This window comes from Triturus cristatus, chromosome 4_1, assembly GCF_964204655.1.
Source record: "Triturus cristatus chromosome 4_1, aTriCri1.1, whole genome shotgun sequence".
Taxonomy (NCBI): Eukaryota; Metazoa; Chordata; class Amphibia; order Caudata; family Salamandridae; genus Triturus; species Triturus cristatus.
In genome coordinates this window covers 81,159,767-81,186,130 of record NC_140585.1, presented here as the reverse complement: position 1 = coordinate 81,186,130, position 26,364 = coordinate 81,159,767, and the positions used below count along the sequence as shown (strand labels likewise).

At 47.1% G+C, this 26,364-nt stretch overlaps 1 protein-coding gene across 2 annotated transcripts in view; it reads right to left on the bottom strand.

Moving 5' to 3' along the window:
- LOC146839585 (uncharacterized) overlaps nt 1-20,228 on the bottom strand; it is a 241,904-nt gene extending 221,676 nt beyond the window's left edge. Inside the window, exon 1 of one of the 2 annotated variants that reach the window (XM_085651660.1) lies at nt 20,004-20,228. The gene's annotated coding sequence lies outside the window, so the exon portion shown is untranslated. The remainder of the gene's footprint in view (nt 1-20,003) is intronic. The other variant, XM_085651663.1, reaches the window with a different exon arrangement.
- Nucleotides 20,229-26,364: the final 6,136 nt, after the last annotated feature.

The following is a 26,364-nucleotide window of genomic DNA, read 5'->3' as shown; positions in this document are numbered from 1 at the left end:
TGATTGATGATGGCGTGGCAATTATGATTATTCGATTCGACTGATCACTACTGATTATATGTTGATTGAGGATGATGGCGTGGCCTGGTGGCCGCGGGCCCTTAGTTTGATGTTGCGGCTGGATTCAGTTTTGGTTTTACAAGTCTGTGGGGGCGTTGGGGCTGTGCGCGGCAAGCAGCGTGCGCAGTTTTTTTTAGATAGCAATGCGCGCGCATTCGCTGCCTGCCTTGGCACACCCCAGCATACCCGGCCGCACGCCACGGCCTCACCTCTCACCACCGAGTCATGATCATGGCCATTCGGTTCAAGATTGAAAGAAACGTTCAGCAGCGTCGGTTCGGGTTCACTAAGAGAAGTGTAGGTGAAATTAAGTCTAAGTGTGAAACGGAAAGTAAGCCAGCAGCAAGAAGCGCAAACGGCGGGCCAAGCCGGACGACGTTGTTGCTTTGTTGGTGTTGAGGAGTAGTCCTGCGTAGGCTAGCGTAGCCACTGCCAGCAGTGAGTGAGTACTACTAGTACTGGCCACCAGTCTGTCTCTGGCCAGTGCCGCCCGCCAGTATCCGCACCAGCCACCAGGTGAGGCAGGACCTGTGTAAAGAGTGGCAGCAGCAGGCCTAATCAGTTAGCCTAAGCAAGGCTGCAGCGGCAGCCTGCAGGCTGTGCAGTGCACTACTACAGTCAGTGTGTGTGTGCTTGTCCCTGTCCTGGGCTGGCGGGCTGCCCGGCCCGAACCGACCGGTAACTTAAGTCTTAATTGACACACACACAGTGCCACCATGATCATGCCGCCCGTGGGTGGCGGTGGCGTGGTGGTGGTGGCCCATGCCAATTGCTTGCTGTTGCTTGCCAAACCAACCAACACTGCTTTTTCTTTGGGTGTGCACAGTCATGCGTGCCTCCCTTCCACCCTCGGAATCCTCATCAGACAAAACACACAGACTGAGAGGACAATGAAGGGTAAATGAAGGTGTCAGCAGGCTGTGCAGGGTCCAGTCACTATCCGCCCGATTGCCTACCGGGGGGGGGAAGCCCAGGAATATGGTGGCGGTGCCTTCATATTATCATCGTGGCGGAGATTGGATTCTCCATGGCGGAGACTCCGCCATGGAAAGGCATGCGGTTTGGTCTTTGGGGGCCTGTTGCGGGCCCCCAGGGTGTTCAGGAGGGTGGGGGGTGCACATGGCCCTGCATTTGCATGCACAAGGTGGCAGGCACCGCGCGGTGCCTGCCACGTTGTGCATGCAAATGAACAACATGCATTTCTGACATTGCGGAGGGTGCTGCTGAAAGCACCGCCCGCGGCAATGTCAGGATTGCGGGATGCGCCCGCCAGTATGGCGGGGGCATCCTAATGCCTAATGCGGGACTGCCGCATACATAGCGGGCGGTCCCATTTCCCGAGCCTATGGCGGGCGGACAAAGTCCGCCCGCCATACTAATGAGCCCCATAGTGTCTTGCAATCGTATAAAGCCTAAATATTCAGTTGTGAGAGCTATAAAAGATGCTAAGGCTCCTACTGATAATAATACTTTACGCTCTTTTCTTGGGCTGGCAGAGTATTACGCCAGATTCGTGCGGAATTATGCACGGACAGTGGAACCTTTACGTACTGTCTTCAAGAAGGGTCAAAGTTTCAAATAGTCAAATGAGTTGGAGGAAGTATCTCAAAAGTGAAGGAATTAATTATTTCTGCAGAGTCTTTACATGCAATTTGCGAAGACTTTGTCTCACTCATAGCAGTTGATGTGAGCATCCACGGTCTTGGAGTAGTACTTAGTCAGAAAGTGAATGGGTGTGAGCAAACAGTAGCCTTCACATCAAGGTCACTCACACAGTTTGAAAGACAATATGGCACAATAGAGCGAGAGGCTCTGGCATGCGTGTGGGCTGTACAGAAGTTCAGAATGTATATTTGGGGGCGTAGATTTATACTTGTCACGGATCACAAACCATTAGTGTACATATTTAGTAAAGTCAATAGCAATAGTATCAGCCAGACTCACGAGATTGGTATCTAAGTTACAAGAGTATAACGTTACAGTCATACACATTTCGGGGGGAAGGAATTTTAGGGCTGACTGCCAATCAAGATGCTTATGGATGTGGACGATGATGATTTTTATTTATTTATTTAGTGCATTTTTATAAAGCGTGGACATTAGAGCGCTGTACAATAGAACCAGTTACGTTACAAGAGAAAAGTGTTACACAATAGAACATTACACAGATAAACAGGAGACTTAAAAGGAAGGGTACACAAACACAAAATCCAACACAGCACGCAAGAGTGAGGAATGTACAAGAAAAAATACAAATTTACAATGATGAGCGAACTTCCTCAAGGAGCCTGAGAATGAAAGTATTAGTTCTGAAAGTGTCTTTGGAAGATCCGGGTCGAGGGGGTGGCACGGAGCAATGGGGAAAGCGAGTTCCAGATTCTCACTAAATTTGCCTAAGATGGATTGCGCCATCGATCTTTCCCTTTTGAAGGAGGGGGGCTTAAGCAGAAGCTTTTCCGCATTGCGAGAAGGTGGAGAGCCTCTGGACAATTTCACTTTATTCGCCAGGTAACAAGGGGAGGACGTGTGCAAGGCTTTGTGTGTGATGCAGGCAGTTTTGTAAATAGATCTTGCCTCCATCGGAAGCCATCGAAGAGAGGATGGATAGGAGTGACATGGTTGCTTCATTTAGACCCTGAAATAAAGCGAGCTGCTGAATGGAAGATTGATTTGAGAGGGGAGAGCAGGGATTTGGGTAGGCCCGTCAGAAGAGAATTGCAATAATCCAGTCTAGAGAGAACCAGCAATTGTACCAAGGTTTTTAGGTCTTTCTCCGGGAAGAACCAACGAATCCCCACAGAAGGCGCAACTAGTAACATGCGTTCTTAGCAATAGTGTTGATGTGGTTGATTAGGTTGGGTCTTTTGTCAAGTATGACACCTAGGGATTTAGCGCTGTCGACAATGATGGGTTTGTTGTTGAGTAAATTCAGCTGATCCATCCAAGATTGAACAGGAGGAGGGGATAGAGAGGTAGAAAGGAGAAGGAATTCAGTTTTGGCGGGATTTAGAATGAGTTGGTGAGCTAACATCCAGTTGTGAATAGAGTTGAGAGTAGAGTGGAGTAGTGAGAGATCGTGTGCGGAAGACACCTTGAGGTAGATTTGAGTGTCATCTGCATAAAGATGGTAATGGATCCCAGATTTACTTAGGAGGTTCCCTAATGGTTCCAGGTAGAGATTAAACAAAGTGGGTGCCAGGATAGAACCTTGAGGGACGCCTTGACCTACAGCCAATGGAGACGAAAGACTGTTCGCTATCTTGATCATTTGGGATCTGTCCGAGAGGAATGAGGCAAACCATTTAAGCACTGTGCCATCCAATCCCATTCTCTGTTGAAGAGGGTTGAGGAGGTTGTTATGATTAACAGTGTCAAAGGCTGCAGAGAGGTCTAGAAGAATCAAAAAACACGATTCTCCAGAGTCGAGTATATGCAGCGCATCATCAATCACTTGCAGCAGGGCTGTTTCAGTGCTACAATTTTGGTTGAAGCCAGACTGGAATACGTCGAGGAGATTATTGTCCATAATATGTAGGGAAAGTTGTTTCGCAACACATTTTTCTGTGGTTTTTGAAAGAAAAGGGAGGTTGGTGATAGGGCGGAAGTTGTTGAGGTCGTTCGCATCAGCCGAGGTTTTGTTTTAGAAGAGGGGTAACCTGTACTGATTTGAGGGCAACAGGGAGGGAGCCTTGACTGAGGAAGAGATTAACTAGCCTGGTCCAGTAAGAGAGAGTATGGGTGTAGAAATCGATGGCGATGACACTAGGGAAGAGATCAGAGGAATGGTTGGAGGGTTTAGTTTCCAGGATGCATTAGAGGAGGTCATCTTCCGAGATGATGTCAAAGTTTTGCCAAGTGTCTAAGGATTTCCGCTCCTCAATGGGGGTGCGGTGGGTGACCTGATCTACCAGTGCTTTGACCTTTTCATCAAAGAATATAGCGTAATCTGCAGCTTTGTTTGTGGAATCCTCAGGCTTAATGGTTAGGGGAGAACAGTTTGGGTTTTTGATGAGGTCAAAAAGTTTTTGTGGTCTGTTTTTGGCTGAGTCAAGGAGTGCAAAAACCAAAGGAAATGATGGACGGAGTGTTGAACATTGCAAGCACTCACCCCCAGTCAACTGATCTGGGTTTAATCCATCACCGTTCTTTAGCCCACTCTGCCACCCCAGTTCAGACATGGCCATATGCAAATCAGTCTGACCCTGTGCCTCATGGGAACAGTCCAGCCCGAACTGCCAAGCCATGTCTTCCCTGGACCGGAAACAAGCTTCCTAGGACCGGTTTCTGGCATTTCAGCCGTCTTCAGCCAGGCTTGCTAGAATCCAGTGGCAAAGTGAGCAAGGGACTCACGTCTGAGCATACCCTGCCAACTTATGGCGAACAAAGCAAAAACCAAAGGAAATGATGGACGGAGTGTTGAACATTGCAAGCACTCACCCCCAGTCAACTGATCTGGGTTTAATCAAAAGTCAAGGAGTGATCTGAAATGTGAGGCTTTTTGATGGAAGATGTGGTTGTGGTATATAGATCTTGCTGAAAGTAAAAGAGAGAGATTGGAGGTGGATGGAGATTTTCTCCAATGTTTCTCCAAGATTCTAAGGTTTTTCCTTTCATCATAGATAGCTTTATTGAACCAAGGTGCTGAGGGGGTGGGTATTTTCCTTTTGCTCTGGAATGGAGCGAGATTATCGATTTCGATTGCTGGGACTGAGAGGCACTGAGAGGTGAGATCGTTGACATCCAAGTTAGGGTCTAGTCTAGGAAGTGACTGCATAGCAGAATCACAAAGCGTGTCAAGATCAATGTTTTTAGTGTTTTGCGGAACCAGGTAGTAGCTCTTTTAGGTTGGCCGAGAGTTATAACGTGCAATAGGTGAAAACGGAAGGGAATGAGGAAGTGGTCAGACAAGTGTACATGGATGGGGGAGCAATAGTCAGTAGGTTTGCTTTGGATATAACAAAGTCCAGAATTGAGCCCTTGGAGTGTGTAGTTGGATGATTCTCTGGTGGATGACGTTGAGTGTGTAGCAGCGGTATACGCCGTGGCAGAGTTGAAATCAGCATATCTAAGGCGATGTGGATTGTGTCTTGAAGGGTGACCAAGCTTTGGCCAAGGTAATTGAGTATACACAAATAGTTGGCATGATGCAAGATGCTTGAACAGAGATTTGAGGGTTTTCGCACAGGTAGCAGACAAACTGTCTGTAGAAAACGAAATAATTTGACATGGAGACGGGTTTGTACCACCTAATGGTCTCTGGAGCATAATCATAAACAAAACACTTGAAGGACAGCTTGGTTCCACAAAAACCAGGTTGATAGTAAAACAACATCATTGGTGGCCAGCAATGGACGGTCAGGTTAAGTTGTTAGTAGACAGGTGCCCGGAATGTCTCCTGTCAGACAAGCATTGGAGGACAGTTCAAACTCCTTTACATCCTACACGTTTCCCGAAGCAGCATGGGAAAAGGTGGGGTTGGATTTTTCTGGTCCGTATTCTTTACTAGGTACAGACATGGAGTATTGAATTTTAGCAATTGTTTACTTTTCTAAGTGAATTTGCAACAGTTTTGTGGAGGTACCTTACACTGATGCAACTATAATGTTCTTAAGTAGAAGAGAGGATGTAGCCTTACGGCTAGAGCGGTCGAATTTGGAGCTGGGGAACCGGGATCGAGTCTCAGCAACGATGCTCAACAACCTGTGATTCTGGGCAAATCACTTAATCTCCCTGTGCCTAATAAAAATAAATGTGTCCTCATGTAACAAAACTGGTGCTCATGTAAAGTGCTCTGATACACGATGTCTCTGGTATAGTTTGCGCTATATGGAATATATATCTTTTTTAGAAGGAGCCCCCAAAGTCATAGCAACAGACAACGGCACACATTTTGTATAAGAAAAGATGTGCATGTTTTTAAGTTCAAGAGACATAAAACACTTGAAGGTCGCTTTACATTCACCTAATTGGATCGGCCTAGTAGAGAGAGGAAACAAGGTCATGAAAGAGGGGATTCAAACTGCATTGGCTGCTGGGTTGAATGTTAAAGAGTTCACTGAGCCCAAAGTGTGGAGCTATGATACCTCATCACACTGTACCACAGGGGTGACTCCATGTGCCATGTTGAGAGGAAGGGAGGTGCACACTCCTTTATTCCCATCATGGTTGGGTGATATGTCAAGCCAGGACAAACCTGAGGTGGAAGAAGTGGCTGCAAGGGTGGTAGAAAAACAGGCTGCTATGAAGGATAGATTCAATTTAAGGTGTCACCCAGGCAAATGAGATGTGGCAGCCGGTGACTGGGTTTTGATTAAGGAACCTCTTAGAGTGTGGAAAGGGGAGTCCAAATTCTCTATGCCAGAACAGAACAGATGATCAAAGTGAGTAAAGGGGCAGTATTTATGGTCGGTAAAGGTTGGTGGAAAAAGAGGCAACTTGTAAAAGTGACACATGAACAGGCGATGATATGCTTCAGAGGAGAAGGCAGGTGGAGGAACACGATTGGGCACATTGGTTGCAACCAGGTACAGATAGAATTTTTGAGTAAACAAAAGGGCTTGCGGACAAAGAGGCTGGACGAGATCCTACTGCTATTAGTGTGGGGGATTCGGGGTGTGGTCACATTAGAAGGGCACCAAAAAAGTTTGATGATTTCATTAGATATTAAAGTGGAGTCCAATTTTGTATATGGAGTATTCATTGATTAGGACTTGTATTTCATGTCTTGTGTTCTCAGTTTTGGTTGTTTTAGGGGGGAAGGTGTTGTAGTATGCTTCTTTATCCATGATGACACTGTTGTGAGCGCGTTGTGTGCACGCTTCATGGAATCAGATGTTATCGTTAAATCTTGGCTCGTGCATGGAGCAGACACCGGCTGAGGGTTCGAACAACATTGGGATTGTCGGTTGAACGCTGTGCCTGGAGGTCGCTCCATGTTGTGGGTGGAACAAATAAAGGGATCTTAACTTACCTGGGGATGAGTGGAGATAAACGAGGAGACTCGGAGGGAAGTTATTCGCATTACTAGAACAGCGCGAAAGACTTTTACTATTTGTGTGGAAGTTTTGAGGAATGTATTATTCAAACTATCGAAGAGTGTGAGCGTTGCGCATGTTCAATTACCTTGAGCGCTGTCGTCTGGTGGACAGTGAACAATGGATTACACACACTGATTGCTCATCACTGAGAGCGCTTAGGCATTGTCTCCTGCTCTGTCCTGCTCCACTACTCACTCCCTGTTCACGCTAGCACTCCTGTAGTCTAACAACCGGCGACGCTTTCCGCACCACAGGTGACTAGATTTATTACGTGAATGTGTTTTACCAAAACACAGTCAAGAAGACCTGCACTATTATACAGATTGAAGAAATATATATAATAAAGTCTACAACATGTTTAAGCTGCTGTACTTCTTAACTAAGGAAGACATGGGGCCTATCTCCTGTAGAGAGTCATGCCCACAACATATTTGGTGGCCATTTTAAGTTGGGCTTCATTGTTGAGGAACATTTTCAAGGAGAAACGTTTAAAGAAGGAACAAGAAATGTCACCAGGTGACCATGCATTGCTCCCCCATCTGCCATACCATCTATCATTAACTCATGGCTAGCACCTTCAATGATCACCTTTTTCACTATCTGTGAATTACAATGAAATTCCCTCAAAACTGTCAGTGTAATTGTCTTGCACTTCCAAATCTATCTCAGTTAGTGTTGTGTGTTTTTACCACAGACAACAAGGGTGAGAAGTTTAGGCAGCAACAGGTTTCCGGCCAACTTCTCACGCACTCAGAAGGCATGATACATGGTTAAGGGAACAATAGCATCAAACCAACGCAACGGCACTAGTTTATCAACATTTAAAATAAAGATGAGTGGAAGGGGTGTTGTTAGAACTGGATGTTAGAACTGGGGATCTCGAGTTGGCAATGGCTTGCACCTTTGTCCAAATAGGAACCCTTGCTTCTAGTCCGAGTAAGGGGGCAACACTCCTAAAATAACCCCTGCTCAACCCTGTGGTAGCGTGGCACGAGCAGGAAGACTTATCTCTGAGGCAGTGTGTGAAGCATTTGTGAACACATACAGTAATACAGTGAAAACACTACAGATGGCCACAACACAGGTTTTATAAAATAAAGTATTCTTTATATAGACTTAACACAAGACCCAAACGACAAAAATCCACAATACAGTATTAAGAAAATGACTTTAAGATGTTGGAAATAACTCCGTTCACTTTGGATGGTAAATGCGACATGTTTCTCACAAAGTACCTTTGGATGCGTCAAACAAGATAAACAAAAGGTTCGCAGGGAGAACGATGCGTCGGTTCCTTGCTTCGGGGGAGGCGGTGCATCTGTTCCTCAGTGCTTGCGCAAAGTAGGCGATGCGTCTGTTCCTTAGCGGAGAGGAGGTGATGCGGCGATCTCGAGTGCGTCCCGGTTGCAATGCGACAAGATGGCGCCTTGATGCGATGCAACGATCCGGTGCGATGCGAGAAGATGGCGCCCTTGATGCGATGCGACGACGTGAAGACGATGCGTGCACACCCGGCAGCTGTGCGGCGACTCTGTAACTTTGGAGCCGCGACAGGCCCTGCGACACGCTTCTCCGGTGATGCAACCCTTGCGGTGGCAACACGCTTCTCCGGGGATGCGTCGACCAACAGCTGGGAGGGAGACACGCTTCTCCGGTGATGCGGCGGTGACCCTTGCGGTGGCGACACGCTTCTCCGATGATGCGACGGCAACAGCTGCGGCTACGACACGCTTCTTCTTGTTGGGTCGCGCTTCCACTCCCAAGAACATGCAGGCTTCTGCAGACAGAATTCCCAGCAAGGAAATTCAGGGGGGAAGCTGGTGGTGAAGTCTTGTATCCCTGAGACTTCAGCTGGAGGCAAGCACAGTTCAAGCCCTGGGAGATTCTTCTTCAAGATGATGAAAGTTGCAAATAAAAGTCTTTCTCCTTTCCTTGGCAATAAAGAAACCACTGCAGGCCAACCCCAGCAATTACACACTGGCACAGGGGCATGTCAAAACCTCCTGCAGATTCTCTGGTTCTACTCCTTGGCAAAAGGTCTGTCTTGATGTCCAGAAGTGTTCTAAAGTTCTGTAGTCTGGGTCCCCCTTTTTATACACACAAATCCTTTGTCTCTGAAGGCAGAGAGTGTCTGTACTTAGTCCAAACCAGTTCTGGGTGCATTCTGCCAGTGCACAACTTCTTCCGTTGTCAGTGTGGGCCAGGGTCATCAGACGCACCACAGGAGGTGGAGCCAGCATTGTGGAAGGCAGGCACAGCCCTATTCAGGCCCAGGTGCTACTCCTCCCACCACTCCCAATGCAGATAGGTCTATTCAGCCTTGTGCTGACTAACCCCGTCTCCTGGAGCCCCCTCAGTCCCTATCACTCACAAACCAGACATGCATTACACAACCTAGCAGAGGCAGGCTGGATGGTTAGGCAAGAAAATACCTACTTTCTAAAAGTGGTATTTTCAAACAAAGAATGTTAAAACCAACTTAAATAAAAGATGTATTTTATCATTTTGAGTTCAGGCATACTAAATTTGTTTTTCTACCATGATCCCTGGATCAGTTAGGATTATAAGATGTTATAATCAAACTGCCCATTCTGGTCTATGGTGACAGCAGCCTTGCAATAGTGAAAAACAAAATTGGCTATAATTCACTATCAGGACATGCCACACACATCAGGATATGTCCTACCTTTCACATACAATGCACCCTGCCCTAGGGCCTACCTTATGGGTGGCTAACATGTAGAAAAGGGAAGGTGTGTGTGGTATACTGTATTATAATGCATTACTTTTCTTTACTGTCTCTTTAAGTTAGTAGAATCTCTATTTACTACTTTGTTATATGCCAATAAAGAACCGGAATCACAACGAGGAGTTCCTGTTTCCACTGGCTTCTTTATACACCACAGTGTGGGACTGGTAAGTGGGTGCACTTACCAAGTCGACATGGCAGTACTAGACTGCAGACAGGCTCTGCAATGGCAGGCCTGAGACACACTTTACAGGCTGCTTCTGTGGGTGGCACAATCAGCGCTGCAAGCCCACTAGCAGCATTTGATCTACAGGCCCTGGGCACACATGGTGCACTACACTAGGGTCTGACAAGTAAATCAAATAAGCCAATCATGCAGTCACTAATCCAGTATAATAATTTAACGTAGGGAGCTGTTGCACTGTGGCACTGAATAGCAGTGGCACAGTGCCCAAAGCATCTAACAAGCGAAACATATCAAAAACAGAGGAGACAACAGCGAAAAATGGAAGGGAGACTCACGCCAAAGGTACTAGGTCTAACAGGAGTCAATTGGGAATCAAAGTAAAAACACCAGTGTTAGGATTTGGCAGCTCACACGCCATGCTCTCCTGCATTGTGAGTGTTTGCATATCTTCAGCGCACATAGCCTTGGTTGCACTGCACAGAGATCCTTCATTGCTGCACACAGAGTAATACAATTAGAGGAAACATGGGTTGTAAGCCGCAGTACCATGCAGATGGGGCGAACATGTACCACGCAGATGGGACAACATGTTACGTTATGTTGGTTTATTCTATGTTGGGTTCTGTTATGATATTTTAGCTTTCGTATCTTAGGTTCCGATATGTTATGTTTCATTCTGTTTGTTTGAGTTTGGGTATGTTATGCTACGAGGGATATTGCAGCCACCTTAGAAGAACCACCAACTCCTGTTTTACCTGGTGAACTTTCTAAAAAAAAAAGTAATAAGTAGTAAAACACAGTGATAGCTAACTACAAAGTACTGTGGCATGGAGACTATTAACACAAACAGCCAAGTTCATAAGACCTAGTCTAAAAAAACATAATAATACAGTCTATGGAGTTCAAAGCATTATAAACAATAAATACAAAGGTACCCCGAGATGACCAGAGACCCCCAAGAGAGACGTTCAATAGCAGCATGACAAGAAGCTGTTGTAGAAAGAAGGGGAACAGAGAAGGACACCCCTCTACTCCACTCCTAGAGGCAGAAAAATAAGACAAAGCAAAAATGAAGCTCTGCAGACTGCACTGTAGCACAGCAGGTGCTCACAGTGAAGACTGACAAACACAAACTCAGGGTCAGAGGTCACAGGCTGGAGGGAGGATGTTGGTTATTAAAAAAGAAATTGTGTTGTCTGTAACCTTCTCCTTCTCCTGTTCCACTGCCCCTCAAGCCCCTCTCATGCACCCTGCTTGTCTATTCTGTGTTTTAACATTCTATCCAGAGTGATGGTTTGACAATCTAAAGCTCCCTCCACCCCCCCAATCTCAGTGGCCAAGCTCGCCCCTGAGAACAAGAGGTGACTAAAAGAACATAAGGGGCAGAGAACGTGGTAGAAATAGAGAAGAAAGTGACAGTGAGATGCAAAGGGGGCGAAGTGAGTACAGCAGAGACAGAGCCCTAGCTTGATTTTTAGTCTTTGTGTGAATATGATGAGTGTGAGGTTGTCATTCTCTTGTGGTCCAGGATATCTTATTTCCTTATAACAGGCACTTTCTGACGTCAGGGAGCAGAGCCACAGAGTGGGAGGCAGACAACAGAGAGACAGGCAGGCCTCACAAGACAGAGACAAGAGAACCAACAAGGAAAGATGGATAAACAGAGAGAGAGAGAGAGAGAGAGAGAGAGAGAGAGAGAGACTGGCACAGAGATTGAGGAATATACACAGACTGGGGAAGTTTGATGGAACTAGCTAAAGCAAGCCACAGACAGGCACAGAGATAGATAGACAGAGAGGCAGGAAGGCAGAGGTAGACAGAGAAAATGACAGGCACACAGTAGAGAAGGAGAAGGGCTGACATCAAAGGTAGAGAGAGACAGGGGTGGCTCCTCCACTAGAGGGGAGGCGCGTCGCCCCACCAACTAAAATGCTCCCAAAATCCCCAGAGATGAAAACTAAAATGGTAATAAAGTTAATTTATTGCCATTTTCTTTTCCTTCAGCCCATCGCAAACCGAGTGTCGGATAGGGCGGGGCCTGCTGAGTGGCAGCAGCAGGGAGGAGTGGTAGGCTGCCTGTGCACTTAAGTTTAAAGTGCGCATGTCCCTTTGGCTGGCTGATTTACGATGGCCAGCCAGACATGCACACTTTAAATCTCTCTTAGCCAGCTGTCATAATGAGCAAGTACAGGCCTCCAGTATCCTCGGGGTGCCAAGAGAGAGGCTGCTCCCTCCAATCCTGGCGCTCTATCTTGCTGGTTAACAGCATGAGAGAAGCACCAGGATTGGTTAAGGGAGTTGGCTGCAGCCTGCTCTGAACACCGGACTGGAGTGAGGAGGAGGACGTGTCGTGCATGCAGCATGTAAGGTAAGTGAATTTTTATTTTATTTGCTGCGCGCGACAGTGCATGCACCCACCCACCACCCATTTGCCATCCTCACCACTCTCCGTAGATGCCAGCCGCCACTGGAGAGAGAGAGATTGACAGAGAAGCATTGAATAGAGCAATAGGTAGAGAGACAGGTATTGTTAGATAGAAAGACAGGCACAACACGGTAAAGACAGACACACAAAGGCAGACAGGCATAGCTAGACAGAGTAACAAACAGGTAGACGCGTCGTTAGAAGAATAAACTGAGAAGCAAAATGGTAAACACTCATAGACAAAACCACAGGTTCGGAGAGGAGAGTGAGACAAAGAACAAGAGACAGACGGGCACAAATATAGATGGACAGACAAAGAGGTGGAGGGGAGACAGGCACATAAATAGCGAAACCAACAGACAGGCAGATAACCAGGCAAAGATAAAATAGGGTCACATACATAGGCGCAGTTTAGAGCCCTAAAGAGAGAAAAAAAAGAGATTGGCAGCCATAGATAGAAATAGAGATCGACAGAGAGGCGCTGGGGTAGAGGGTTAGACAGAAGGGTAGTAGGAGATTTATAGAGAAAGATCAAGAGAAGTATAGTGTGGGAGGGAGAGGGATAGATACAGAGACAGACGAACATTGCTAGAAATAGGTGTAGACAGGCTCAAAAGAATAAAAAAGGAAGACACGTAGGCGCAGACACAGAGGTTTACACAGACACGCAAAGTGCTTGGCATAGATAGCAAAGGGGACAGACAGAATGCAGAGAGACAGCATGCAGAGAGATAGAAGCATAGACCTACAGACAGAAGGAGGAAGGGAGACAAATACAAGACAATCAGGGTTAGAAGGACTTGTAAAAAATTCAAAACAAGGCAGCTCGCCCTTTCGATCCATACACCCAGGATTTGGAACAACAGCTCTGTGTCCATCAGGACTGGCTAACAGAGCTCCAAGTTAGGAAAAGAGTTGAGGACTCGCCTCTTTAAAGAACACTACATCACAGTGCATTAATCAGCTGGGTTTGTGTTATAGAAATATCATATACATACCACATGTGGGCAGAAAGACAGGGGATGGACAGACAGACAGATGTAGGGTGGAGATGCTGTTTAGTGTTGAGCCTATGGGTTCAATTATGGCTTCCTCACTGCACCAAATTTCTTCGACCCTGGGCACAGGCGTGCAGCGCCCGTTGGGCTGAAAGGGGTTAGCCCCCAATCCCCGGTTCTCTGCCGTAGCCTGGCCTGTGGAGCACGCAGGCACTTCTTGAGCTGTCCCGTGCAGGGGCTGGGCAGGAGCTGAAGTCTCAGCCTGATCCAAAATACAGAGCAGGTCTTCAAAAGACCATTTATCAGTTCATGAGTCTTTGTGTGTTTTAATTGCTTACGACCCCCTGCTGTCCCCGCTCTGTAGCCGCCAGAGTAGGAGAAAGGATTTCATGAACAATGCAAAGGTGGACACCTAGCACTTTAACAGGAAGTGCCGAGCCGGAGTCCAGCCAATGTTCTGGTTTGGATCTAAGCCCCAAAACAAGAACTCAGCCCTCTGCATGGTATATAATTTGCCACATACAAATGAGCTAAAGACTCAAATTTCAAAATGTATATTTCTTTAACTTGGAAGCGTTTATCTTCAGTACACTAGAATGAGTCTCTGCATTGGCTGCCATTTATCGCAAGTCACAGTTTCTATGGGCCAGATATACGGCCCATTTTTGCATGCGCAAACGGGTTAGCGACCCGTTTGCGCATGCAAAAACTAATAGGGCCATATACAGACCCTATTTGGCGAGTCACAATTTATTTGCGACTCGCTAAATAGGATTTGAGACTCGCAATTAGGAAGTGGCATTCCAAGGGCATCCCTTCCTAATTGGGACTCGATACTCTATGTAAGAACGTTTTGCACCCGCAATTGCGGTCGCCAAACACTCGCAATTTACCGCCCTCTTCAAGAGGGTGGTAATGCACTCGCAAATGGGAAGGGATCCCCAGTGGACCCCCTTCCCTTTGCAAATGTAGGGGAAAATATTTTTAGGGGCAGGCTGTGGTCCCAGGGACCTCTACCTGCCCTTAAAAAATGAAACGAAAATGTTTCATCTTTATTTTTAAATGCATCCCATTTTCCTTTAAGAAAAATGGGCTGCATTTAAAAAAAGAACCTGCTTTATTGAAAAGCAGTCTCAGACATGGAGGTCTGCTGAGCCCAGCAGGCCACCATACCTGGGAGGGTCTGCCATTCCTAATGGGGTCGCAAATTGCCAATGCCTCATGACTATTGATGAGGCTCGCAGTTTGAGACCCCATTGGGAATCGCAAACAGTGTCTCTGAAACTGTTGTACATTGATGTTTGCGACTCGCAAATTGTGACTCGCAGATGAGCACAATTTGTGAGTAGCGAAATGCCCCGGTCGAACATCTGGCCCCATACGCAAACTTGAAAACATTCATGCCTGTGATGACAATGCGATTATCAGGGCCACTGGAATTGTGTGATTCTGAGACTGCTGCGTTTTTCGAATAATATTGGATTTGGCGCATTTGCCACATAATCCTTTGTCTACTGCATAACCTGCCGATTTTAACAACAAGAAAATGGTTTCTAGCTCAAACAGATCAAAAGTTACTAATAACAGGGTGGTACGTGTTCCTGGGCAAAGGTTGAAAGGTCATATTTCAGTGTCTTATTGCTGTAATTAGTTGTTAAATTGGTCCCAATAGGGTGAAATCTTTTCAGAGACAGTGTTACCATGTGTACACGTGAAAAATAATGAAGTAATACCATCACAACATCTGCTGCATTACACAGCATAATTTGCCTTTTCTATCCACATAATTTGTTCAGCACTGCTGCATATTTTGATCCTCTTAACCGCATACTTCCAGTGGCCTTCACTATTAGTGAACCCAAGAGGCAATGAACATGTCATGTGAACACTGCTGTTATAATATTTGGAGCAACATTAAAGTCTATTAAAACATATAAAACTGAAGTTTTTGAAGAGGGCACATCTTAAATTGAGTGTTTTTTAAGGTACTCTAAAAAGGGATGTTAGAAGAGGAGGAGGCACAGTGAAATAAGGTCATTGCGTAGGGTTACATGGATTTTGCCTAGAAAGTAGACGTGTTTGAAACCAGCGGGCATATTATCAAGGTCCGGCGTTAAAACTATCGCCGCTTTATCGGCAGAAAACTGCCGCTAAAGCGTTGATAATGGGCTTGATAATATGCCCTGGAAAATTCCAATAGAAGCCCATGTTCTGGTGTCAACATGGGCTTCTATTGGAATTCTCTGCGGCTTATTATCAAGCCCATTATCGCCGCTTTGGAGGCAGTTTTCTGCTGATAAAGCGGCGATAATTTTAACGCCGGACCTTGATAATATGCCCCCAAGTTCCCTGGTTTTACGGTGCACAATTTGGCCTCTATGTGAACTGGAAGGGGAAGGAGATTGAGCAGAGGTTGTGGGGGCTGGGGTGGGGGGCGGGATCAGTCATAGGCTGTGGGGATCAGTCAAGAGGGAGTGGTGAAGGCAGCAGGAAGGCAAGCAGCAGGCTCAGGATGAAGCAATGCAAATGAGGCTTTGGGCTGGTGTGGGAGCTGACTGGGACTGCAGGCTAAGGGTGGGGGTGGGGGGAGGATTTACAGCTCAAGAGGTACTTGCTGGCCCTGCACTGAGTCTCACTGGCCCTCATAGTAGCCGCTGTGAAGAAAGATGGCTCCAGACATGCTGTTTTTGCTGCTTCTGAAGCCATGAGGTAGACCAGCCTCTGGCCCTGTTGGCCTGCGTAGGGATAGCGTTCTGAAGGGGCTGGTCCTGGAGGGGCGAGGGTGCTGAGATGGGAGCAGTCTCTGCAAGAGCCAGTGACGCTTGTGAGAGTGAACTGAGGTTGGAGGCTGTTGCAGGAGGAGGGACGGACATGAGGCTGTTGCGACGCAAGGCCATGGACTACGGCTGCAGTGATCAGCACTTGTGGAGTGCCAGGAAGGTTGAGCAAAACAAACTTTTTTGTTCCGAATGTCACTAAGGCAAACGCAGAAGAAAAACACAAACAGCTCAGATGCCACTGCGTCATGACACTGGACAAAGCAACCATTTTGGATTGTAGGAATCCCTTGTCTGGAAGCTCTGTTCACCAATACTTCTACGGGTGACACTGCTGCTGGCTCACAGAGCATTATTCTGAGCCAGTTCTATCACATCGGTGTGGCGGGGTCTTCTTGCACACTGTCACGTTATTGCGTTTTAATGGGGCAGCCATGTTAGGTGGGGGAACACCACTCAGGAGTCCATAGAAGTGCAACAAACACTGCACTCTTTCTAGTCAGCACCACACTTGTTCTGTCCAATCAAATGCGGTAATCGAAGTAAACATGTGGGCGGAGCCAAGTCTCTACGACAGCTGTGCTTCTTAACCCCTTGCATGCCCGCCCCTTTCCCCGCCCAGTGCCGCGCTTTGTATTAGCGGGCGGAGTTCATGACGAGCTGGACTCGTCATGGGCACAGCGCCACCGCAGCCCATGACGAGTCCAGCTCGTCATGGGCACTGAAGGGGTTAAAGCTTTTTTCTGTTGATCACACAAGGTATGGCGACAGCTGTGCTGTCAAGCCAGACCTAACGAGTACATCTCAGAAGTAATGAGACACAACTAATAAGGTGCTTAAAAACTCACATCATAGCACTATACATGACCTTAACTACGGTAACGCTTCAAAAATAACACATGGACTTATGTCATGTGTTGCGGAGTACTGGTGATTATCCCAAAAATGTGACGTATTTTTATAACGTTTTATTCAAAATCACCTTGTTTTCTTTGTTTTCCTTTAATGACTTTTGTGGCAGAGCTCTGGCACCATTCCTACCCATTGAAAACACGGGAGGATATTCAAGGAACAGAGGCGCAGTACAGTGCAGCTTATGACCTCGCTACAATGCACTGACTGGGAAGACCTGGAATATGACGTATTTAGGGCATACAGCACATTCCTGACTTTTACCCCAGCGCTGGCACGCAATGGGCTGCCTGCTGCCAACGCAGACACCCTTGCACAACGGTGCGCGGGTGCCTGTGTTGCATGCAGGAGTGTTTTTGTGCAGGATGGACCACCTTCCTGTACAAAAACAATCGTGAGAGGCTTGCTCCTCTTTTTGTGTGTGCTGCGGAAGGCCGCACACATAGAAAAAAGTAACAAGGAGATATGAAGATGATAGACGAAATGCTGATTATTGTCCGACATTCACCCCCAGGCTCAGATCTGGGTTAAGTCCATCATTTCTTTGCTCATCATGCCACCCTAGTTTTTACCCAGCCATATGCAAATCAGGCTTGACCCTGCTCCCCATGGGAACAGTCCAGCCCGAACTGCCAGGCCAGCTCCTGCCTGGACAAAGCAACAAGCATCCTGGGACTGGTTTCGGGTTTGACGGTAAACGTTTGACAATGTTCAGCATTCCGTCCATCATCTTTTGTGTTGTCATAATCAATCAGACAATGTCTCAAACAGCCAAATAATGGACGATATCTAACCACAGCAAAATGAACATGTCACAAATCGAAATATCCATATGCAGTCAATGAATCAAACACCACCCATCAACAACATGGCCTCAGCAAGTAGGCCCGCCATCAAAAACGGAGCCTGCGTGAGGAATTTAGGGATAAACACGGATTCCAGGCTGTCAATCATAGTAAGATTGTGTTTGTCCAATATGTTTAAACTGCAGTTTGGCACCTCTTTCCCTCTTATTGGCTATAAATATATCTCTGCCCGCATTGCTTGAAGTGCTTGTCTTGCCCCACTGACTGAAAGTTGCCCCCAACCTCCCAAAACGTCGGGTCTAGTTGTGTCCCTGCCTCAGTACATTACTTCCTCTCCATTTGCCTCTACCCACTTGTCTGCTACAAACTGTGGGACTCTTTTATGGCAATTTGGCGTAGGGCAGGAATGCACTGCTTTTAAGCAATACAGTGCATTCCTGTCCTTCCTGCTTGTGGGGTCAGGGGCAAATTTCATGGGTGTTGTGTGGGAAAACCTACTGCAGAGACCATGGAATGCCTGCTGGGTGCAGACTGACACGTCGCCTTACTCGTGATTTATGAGGCCACTCAGAGCCACACAGGGTGACTTTGCGTGGCTTCAAAGATATTTATGAGTACTGCATCACACATGCGACACTTAAGTGGTGCACAGGTGACGCAAGGCTCTCATAAATAACCCCCATAGTGCCTAGTGGGGATTCTGTCTTCAGAGTGTGCTACGCAAGACATTCATTCGGCGCCAGAGAGGTACATAAAGGGAGCGACCCAGAAGCAGAAAGACGGGCAGACACAGAAGGAGCCAGAGTGTGTCACGACAGAGAGAGAGATTAAGCGAAAAATAGAAAGACAGAGAGCGAGACATATATATATATATATATATATATACATATATATATATATATATATATATATATATATATATATATATATATATATATATATATATATATATATATATATATATCTCCAAACCGACACGAGAAAGGCAAATATAAGGAGGGACAGAGAATAGACACGAGGAGAGCTAAGGCAGAGGAGATGTGGCGTATTGGGAGGCTAAAAACCGTGGTGTGAATCCCAGCTGTCCTACGTGACCCACAATGTGTGATCCTAGGCAAATCATGTTCTCGTCCTGTGCCTCGTTCCTCTTTCTGGTCATGCAGTGGGTGTTTTTGAAGAGTGTACGGAGGCCTTCACCTATAGACAGACAGACAGACAGCGGAATAGACTCAGCACAGATAGAGGGAAGTGAATGCAATTATTTATATGTGTTTGTAAGGCGCTGCGTGCCGCGTAAATATTGCTTCAGGGCGCCAGGATAAAAGCCAAACAAAGAAAGGTGTTCAGGAAGTGGGGTTGACAGGGGTAAACAAACAGAGGGGAGTGAAAAGACAGACGAAAGATATACGAAAACATGGATTGGCCTCAGGGAAGGGGTGGTTAAGTGGCACGTGGTAGCAGCATGGGGGAAGATATACTATACAAACAAAATAGGAGAGAAAATGGTGGGGAAGCAAGAGCTTGTGAAAGTAAGAAAGAAGCAAAGAGAGGGGGGGGGGGCTACGGCTGATAGCGAGGGGAAGATGGAGAAACAAGAGGGAGCAACAAAGGAGAGAGCAGAAAAAAGAGCTAATAAACCACGAAAGAAAAAGAGGTAACACTGAGTATGCAGAAGAAGACGGGGGGAGGGGGGCTGGGGAATGGGGAAGAGTGAAGAGTGAAGCACAATAGAGAAACTAACAAAAGAGAAATAATAGAAAGGTGAGAAGAGGAGGACGAGAGCTCCAGTGCCGAGGTGTCGAAGGGTGCTCGGTTTCCGCCGAGGATCACACAGGTCCCCCTATCTGGTCCTATTAGCTCTGTGCCCCACTGCCCTGAGGTGGCAGAGCCCACGTGCCTGCTCCCTCTGCTGGCACACTGAGGGGGGAGGGGAGGGCTACGTGCCAACCTACCTGCTGTACCCCTGAGAATGGAAGGGGTGGTGCGTGCCCCTCCCCGGGCACACAACGAAGGGTGCGGGTCACTCTGCACAGGGTGGTGCTGCCCACGTACCTGCTGTCCCCTGGCTCTGCTGGCAGCTCTCTGTCCTGGCACGCTGTGGGGTAGGCTGGGGGTGCTGCCACCTTCCTGCTGTACCCCCGAGAGTGGCGCGGCTCCGCTCGCTGCTGGCACACACAGGCGAGGCTCCGGCACTGTCTGACGAGGAAGTGATCTTACAACCGGCGCTGGTAACACTTGTTACACAGGTTTCCTTTGCGGTCCGGCAGGGAGCTGGTTAATGAGTTTCCAGGGACGCAGCCGGGCGGGTGTTTCTGCTGGACAGACTTTTAAGATCACTTCCCTCTGATGCTTTTAGGGGCACCCCACCCCGCACTCCTTTCTTCCCGAATTCACGATAATAAAGTGGGTGGGGGTTCATTAGAGAAGCGGTCGCCACTGGGGGAACACGGGCGCACATGTCTGGCTAGAAACCTTCTTCCAGTGATTATAGGTTTGTTATTTTTAATAGAGGTGACCATAATCCCAAACGCTATTTCCCAAACACAAATGTGGTAACTCTGGAACCAGCGGGTTCCCTCAGTCTCTGGGTGACCAGTGCCCACCAACCAGTCAGGAGCTCACAGGCCAGTGCACAGTGCCGGAGGGCGGCCCTGGAGCTCGGCCCCTGGCTGATGAGGGCTGAAAGCCCGAAACCGGTCCTAGGATCAGGGCCGGACTGGGAACCAAAACCGGCTGAGCTCTTTGCCAGGGCCAGTTTTTGGCCGATTTTGTTATAGGGCCGAACGGCCCTGTAACAAACACGGCCCCCAGGGGCCCAAAACCGGCCCCCACCCGTGCAGCGCACCGGGGGACTGGGGGATTGCTCGGTGCCCTCTACGGCCAGTCCGGCCCTGCCTAAGATGCTTGTTTCCAGTCCAGGGAGGACCTGGCTTGGCAGTTTGGGCTAAACTATTCCCAATGGGCACAAGGTCAAGACTGATTTGCATATGGCTGGGTCCAAACTGGAATGGCATGGTGAGAAAAAAAACAATGGATTTAGGCCCAGATGTACTGGGGTGAATGTATGACATTGTTCTGCAGTCTGTCCATCAATAGTTCTTTTTGCATTTGTCACCCCTAGTGGGACGGGTATGCTCAGACGTGGGTCCCGTGCTCTCCATGCCCCTGGAGTCAAGCTATCCTGGCTGATGAGGGCTGAAACCCCGAAACCGGTCCTAGTATGCTTGTCTCCAGTCCAGGGTGGACCTGACCTGGCAGTGCGGGCTGGACTGTTCCCAATTTGGGGGTAGGGTCAAGACTGAGTTGCATATGGCTGGGGTCCAAACTGGAATGGGATCGTGAGCAAAAAAACAATGGATTTAGGCCCAGATCTCTGTACTGGGGTGAATGTATGACATTGTTCTGCATTCTATCCATCAATTGTTCTTTTTGCAGTACTTGGTGTTGTTACACTCAGCTGGCACGCCATACCCACCGACAGGCTGTGCGTTAACAAAGATGACAGGAATCCAAGCTCTTGCAATGTTAACAGAGAACAGCCAAGGCCTTTACCGTAGTCTAACATTGCCTCAGCCCCCCTTTATATTAAAGTAGATCCCTACCCCTAAGAGTTGTGATAGTGCTTGTTTTCATATTTTGGCCCTTCAAGGTGCTAAGACAATCTGATTTTAATGGGAGCCTTTTCAAATGACCTACATTTCCTTCCTCCAAATAAAGACTGTAAGAAGGTCATCCTTTTGGCACGGCTCATACTCACTTTTTGACTGATACTGGTGGTTACTGACTCTGATTGTGCCCTGGGCCCTGGAACCAGGCCCAGGGCCAGTGCTCTGTTTAAAAGGTACATGGTAATTAAGTGTAATTACAATTGGCATGGCAACTTACCTGTAAGCCCTTAGTAAATGGTAGGGCATGTTGGTTTAAAGGCCCAGTATATTTAATGCACTTAAGAGTGCACAGCTGTCATTTTAAATGCCACTTCTGCATTGTCCAAATTCAACTTTGGAATTAGAGGTACTTCCAAAGTCTTAAACTACCTTATTTCTACATATAAGTCACGTCTGGGAGCCACCTTAGATGCCCCAGGGGCAGGGTGCCGTGTTAAAATAAGCAGAGGGATTATAAAAGAGGTTTTACATGTCCTAATGAAGGACAAAATACCAATTTCGTTTTTTTCCATTTTTTTGCGATAGATTCATAGGCTAACATGCGAAGGCTTTATTTAATATTAATAAAGTCTAACTTGACAGGAGTGAGACAAAATAATTTCAAATTGTTAAAATAATAGAATAAATCCAACAACTTGCCAAGGGGGGTTTTATTATAACTATAACAGAAAAGATGTTCTAGAACTTGCTTTTCTGATGTGCCTGAATCCAGCTCAGGGACTGCCTCTCCTGATTGGCCGGCCTTTCACTGGGGGAGCCAGACTGCTCTGATGAGGTGTGAGGTGCCCTTAAAGGGAATAAAGAGACATCTGGTGGGAGGAGATCTGCAAGCTGCAGAGGGGGCTGGGTAGCTATACTGGTCTTAACAGGGAGAAAGACAGTGCGAACAGGAACCAGGCCCACCCCTACTTCCTGCACCTCCAGCCAGATGGGAGCCCCTGTAATTGAATAAGTGGAGGGGCTGGCAGGGGAGTGTTAGGGAAAGTTAGTCACACATGTAGGATAGGTTACTCAGAACTGAACCTCCAGTATAGATTTTTCTCCATTTTTGATTTTTCTGAACAGAATTTCCGGGGACAAGAAAATGCCACACTTCAGAGAGAGTGGTCATCAAAGAGCGTGGCACCCTGCACCCCATTGGTCAGGGGTTCCCTTATTCTTGCCAGTCCAGAAACCTGGATAAATAAGGGAGAGCTGCCCAGCAACTCAGGTCCCTGCCTGGCAGAAACAAGAAGAAGGATTGCTCTGCTGAATCCCTGGTCTGCACCAAGAGGACTGCACTCTGAATGACTGCACCTGCTGCACACTTTTGGCTTTGATAGAGCGCCACGTAATTCAGAAAATTGTAGGGGTGCATCATATCACTGTTAGTCCGCACCCACATATTAGTCAAAATTGTATTAAGGTATGACTTAGGAATGTATCACTCAAATCTGCTTATAATAGTATGATCAGACATGTAACCATACTTTTCATGAAGAGCAATGTCGTAGTTCACTGCAAATGTATTTTAGTCAACGCATAATGATTGGTTTTCATGTTATGCGATGCATTAGGTTTAAACGTGCACCATATTAAAGTCTGCACATGTAGTTTGCTTATTCATATATAAAGTGTAATGAAGTTAATGCTTATAATGTGATTTTAGAAGTGTGGGTTTAAACTGTGTAAAGGCCTGATCGCATATACGTTTAAAGAGAAAGGCCTGTCCATTTCTTATGTTAGCTAAAAATTGTAGGCCGAAAATGATTTCCCTCGGTAAGGCTTTGGCATTTCAGGATGATAGAAAATCTCAGAGAAGTGGAAAGTTTCTCGTTCTCATGTTTCTGTTGCAGGTGCAAGGACACTTAGCTCGTTAGAGAGACTAACCCTTTGTTTTAGGAGTTAGGATGGTACGAGAAGCCAATATGGGAGTACACCGGAATTTAGGGATGATACTTTCGGCAGAGAAGGTGCCTGGGTCCCAAGGTCAAGGTAACCGTCACTGGATGGGATACAAGTTTCGCTGGAAAAGTACTGGAAGAAGACCTGGCTGGAGAGGTGTGCCGGAGGGCGTGGTCTATGTTTTTGGGATTTTGAATTAGGGACAGTGCCCGGAGGGTTGAGCAGTTGAGGCGTAGATGGGGAGCTAGAAGGAGCATCTTAGAGCGAGCTCTGACTAAGTGAGTGCACTTCTAAGGAAGTCTTCACTGCTGACACCTTTTACTCTCTTGCCTGGAAGGGAAAATGCTAAGTAGGGATGTCACCTTAGAGATAGAGTAGGGCTAGACTAACTGATTTTCTTTTCGGCTAATGACTTCTAATATTGAGACTGGAGTAATTATCGCATTTCTGATGTTACTGGAATTGATTATTCTTCTTATTCGGATGAGACTCCTGCGTAGAATCTCATCTGTATTAGTGTCCATTTATTTTCTTCACCTTGTACTGAGGTGCTTGTATGTGCAATTATTCTTGGTTGTAATAAATTCCTAATATTTGAGATTTGGAGTCAGTGGTCCTTTTGGAGATTAAGCTTAATTTAATGATTATGTGTTAAAATTTGATTTCCTCCCCTCTACACTATTTAGCAGATAAAAAGATCCTGGCGACCAGGGACGATTCCTGGTGATGGTAAGGTGGACAAGAATCCGGCGTCATCTGCTTCACCAAAAGAAGGACCTTGCCTTGCTCTGAAAGTTTAAGGAGTGGACTTCCGGAAAGCAACAGGTTAAAAGAACTCCACCTGCATCCTCTCCACCAAGAAAAACCCAGCTGATTAGCTTCATCTGGACTTTGAAAGATTTGACTAGGTGCATTGTGGGTTTTGTAGTCCCAGCTTCCCCAGGAGCACCGCAGAGCTTCTAGAGTCTTGGATTGATGTTGTGGACACTTAAGATTCCAAAAGGACATCCTGGAAGAAGATCCAGAAGTTTGAGACGAGTTGGAGAATTTTCATCAAAAACCCCCATAAGTTGACTGACCGGTCGTCGAGAGTCAAGCCACTGATGTCAAACCACGAATCAGCCTGAGATCCAGTTTTGCCGGGCTGAGGCTCCGGAGCTTTTCACCGTCAACGAGACCTCCAGGAGTTCACCGAGTGTTAGAACTGGGGGTCTCTAGTTGGCAATGGTATACACCTTTGTCCAAATAGGGACCCTTGCTTGTAAATCAGGATAAGGGGATTACACTTCTAGATCACCCCTGCTCACCCCCTTGGTAGCTTGGCACGAGCAGGCAGGCTTATCTCAGAGGCAGTGTGTTAATCATTTGTGAACACATACAGTAATACAGTGAAAACACTACAGATGGACACCACACAGCTTTTATAAAAATAAGTATGCTTTATATAGACTTAACACAAGACCACAAACAACAAAAATCCACAATACTGTACTTAAGATTGACTTAAAGATGGTAAATGTTACTTAGTTCAAGTTGATGATAAATGCGACACACTTCTCACAAAAGTACCTGGATGCGTAACGCAAAATAAACAAAAGGCTCGCAGAGGGAGATGCATCGGTTCCGTGCTCCGGGGGAGATGATGCGTCGTGCCTCAATGCTTGCGCAGAGTAGGGGATGCGTTGTGATCCTTAACGGTGCAGGGGTGATGCGTAGGTTCTCGGCCTGCGGCCAGGTTGCGATGCGAGAAGATTGCACCCTTGATGCGACGGCGATGTGTTCACGCCCTGGTAGCCTTGCGATGACTGTACTTTGGAGCCACGACAGGCCCTGCGACACGCTTCTCCGGCGATGCGATGGGGACCCTCTTGATGGCGTCACGCTTCTCTGGTGATGCGACAGCAGACAGCTTCAATGAAGACACGCTTCCTGAGAGATGCGGTGGCGGCACGCTTCTCCAGCGATGCGACGACTACAGCTGCGGCCGCGACGCGTTTCTTCTCGTTGTGTCGCGCTTCCAGCTCCCAGCGACATGCAGGCTTCTGCAGATAGAATTCCCAGCAAGGAACTTCAGAGGGGAGCTGGTGGTGAAGTCTTTTGTCCCTGAGACTTCAGCAGGAGGCAAACACAAGTTCAAGCCCTTGGAGAAATATTCTGTAAGATGATGAAAGTCCTTTGAAAAGCTCCTTCTCCGTTTCTTGGCAATGAAGACACCACTGCAGGCTAACCCAGCAAACAGCACACTGGCAGAGGGGCAGTCCAAACTCCTGCAGCTTCCTTGGTTCTTCTCCTTGGTAAAAGGTTCGTCTTGTTCCCAGAAGTGATATAAAGTTCTTGGGTCTGGGTCCCAATAGTTATACCCCACAATTCTTTGTTCTCTGAAGGCAGAAAGGCCTCTGCCTAGTCCAAACCAGTTCTTGAGCACTTTGTTTACAGGACTCCTTCTTTCCTTTCACAGTGCAGGGCAGAAACATCAGACGCCCCACAGGAGGTGGGGCCAGCATTGTGGAGGGAAAGCACAGCCCTGGAGCACTTTGTTGACATGATTCCTTCTCTTCTTTCACAGGGAAGGGCAGAGACATCAGGCGCACTCCAGGAGGTGGAGCCAGTATTGTGGAGGGAAGGCTGAGCCCTATTCAGGTCACAGGCGCAACTCCTCCCTCCCATCTAGATGCAGATCTCCCTATTCACCACTGGGCTGACTCATTCTGTCTCCTGGAATCCCCCTGCCCTGTCACTCAAACTCCAGACAAGGAATTCACAATCTAGCATTGGCAGGCTTTGGATAGATACTAAAATCGAATTTCTACCATGTTCCCTGAGTCAGTTAGGATTATAAAATGTAATAATCTAACTACCTA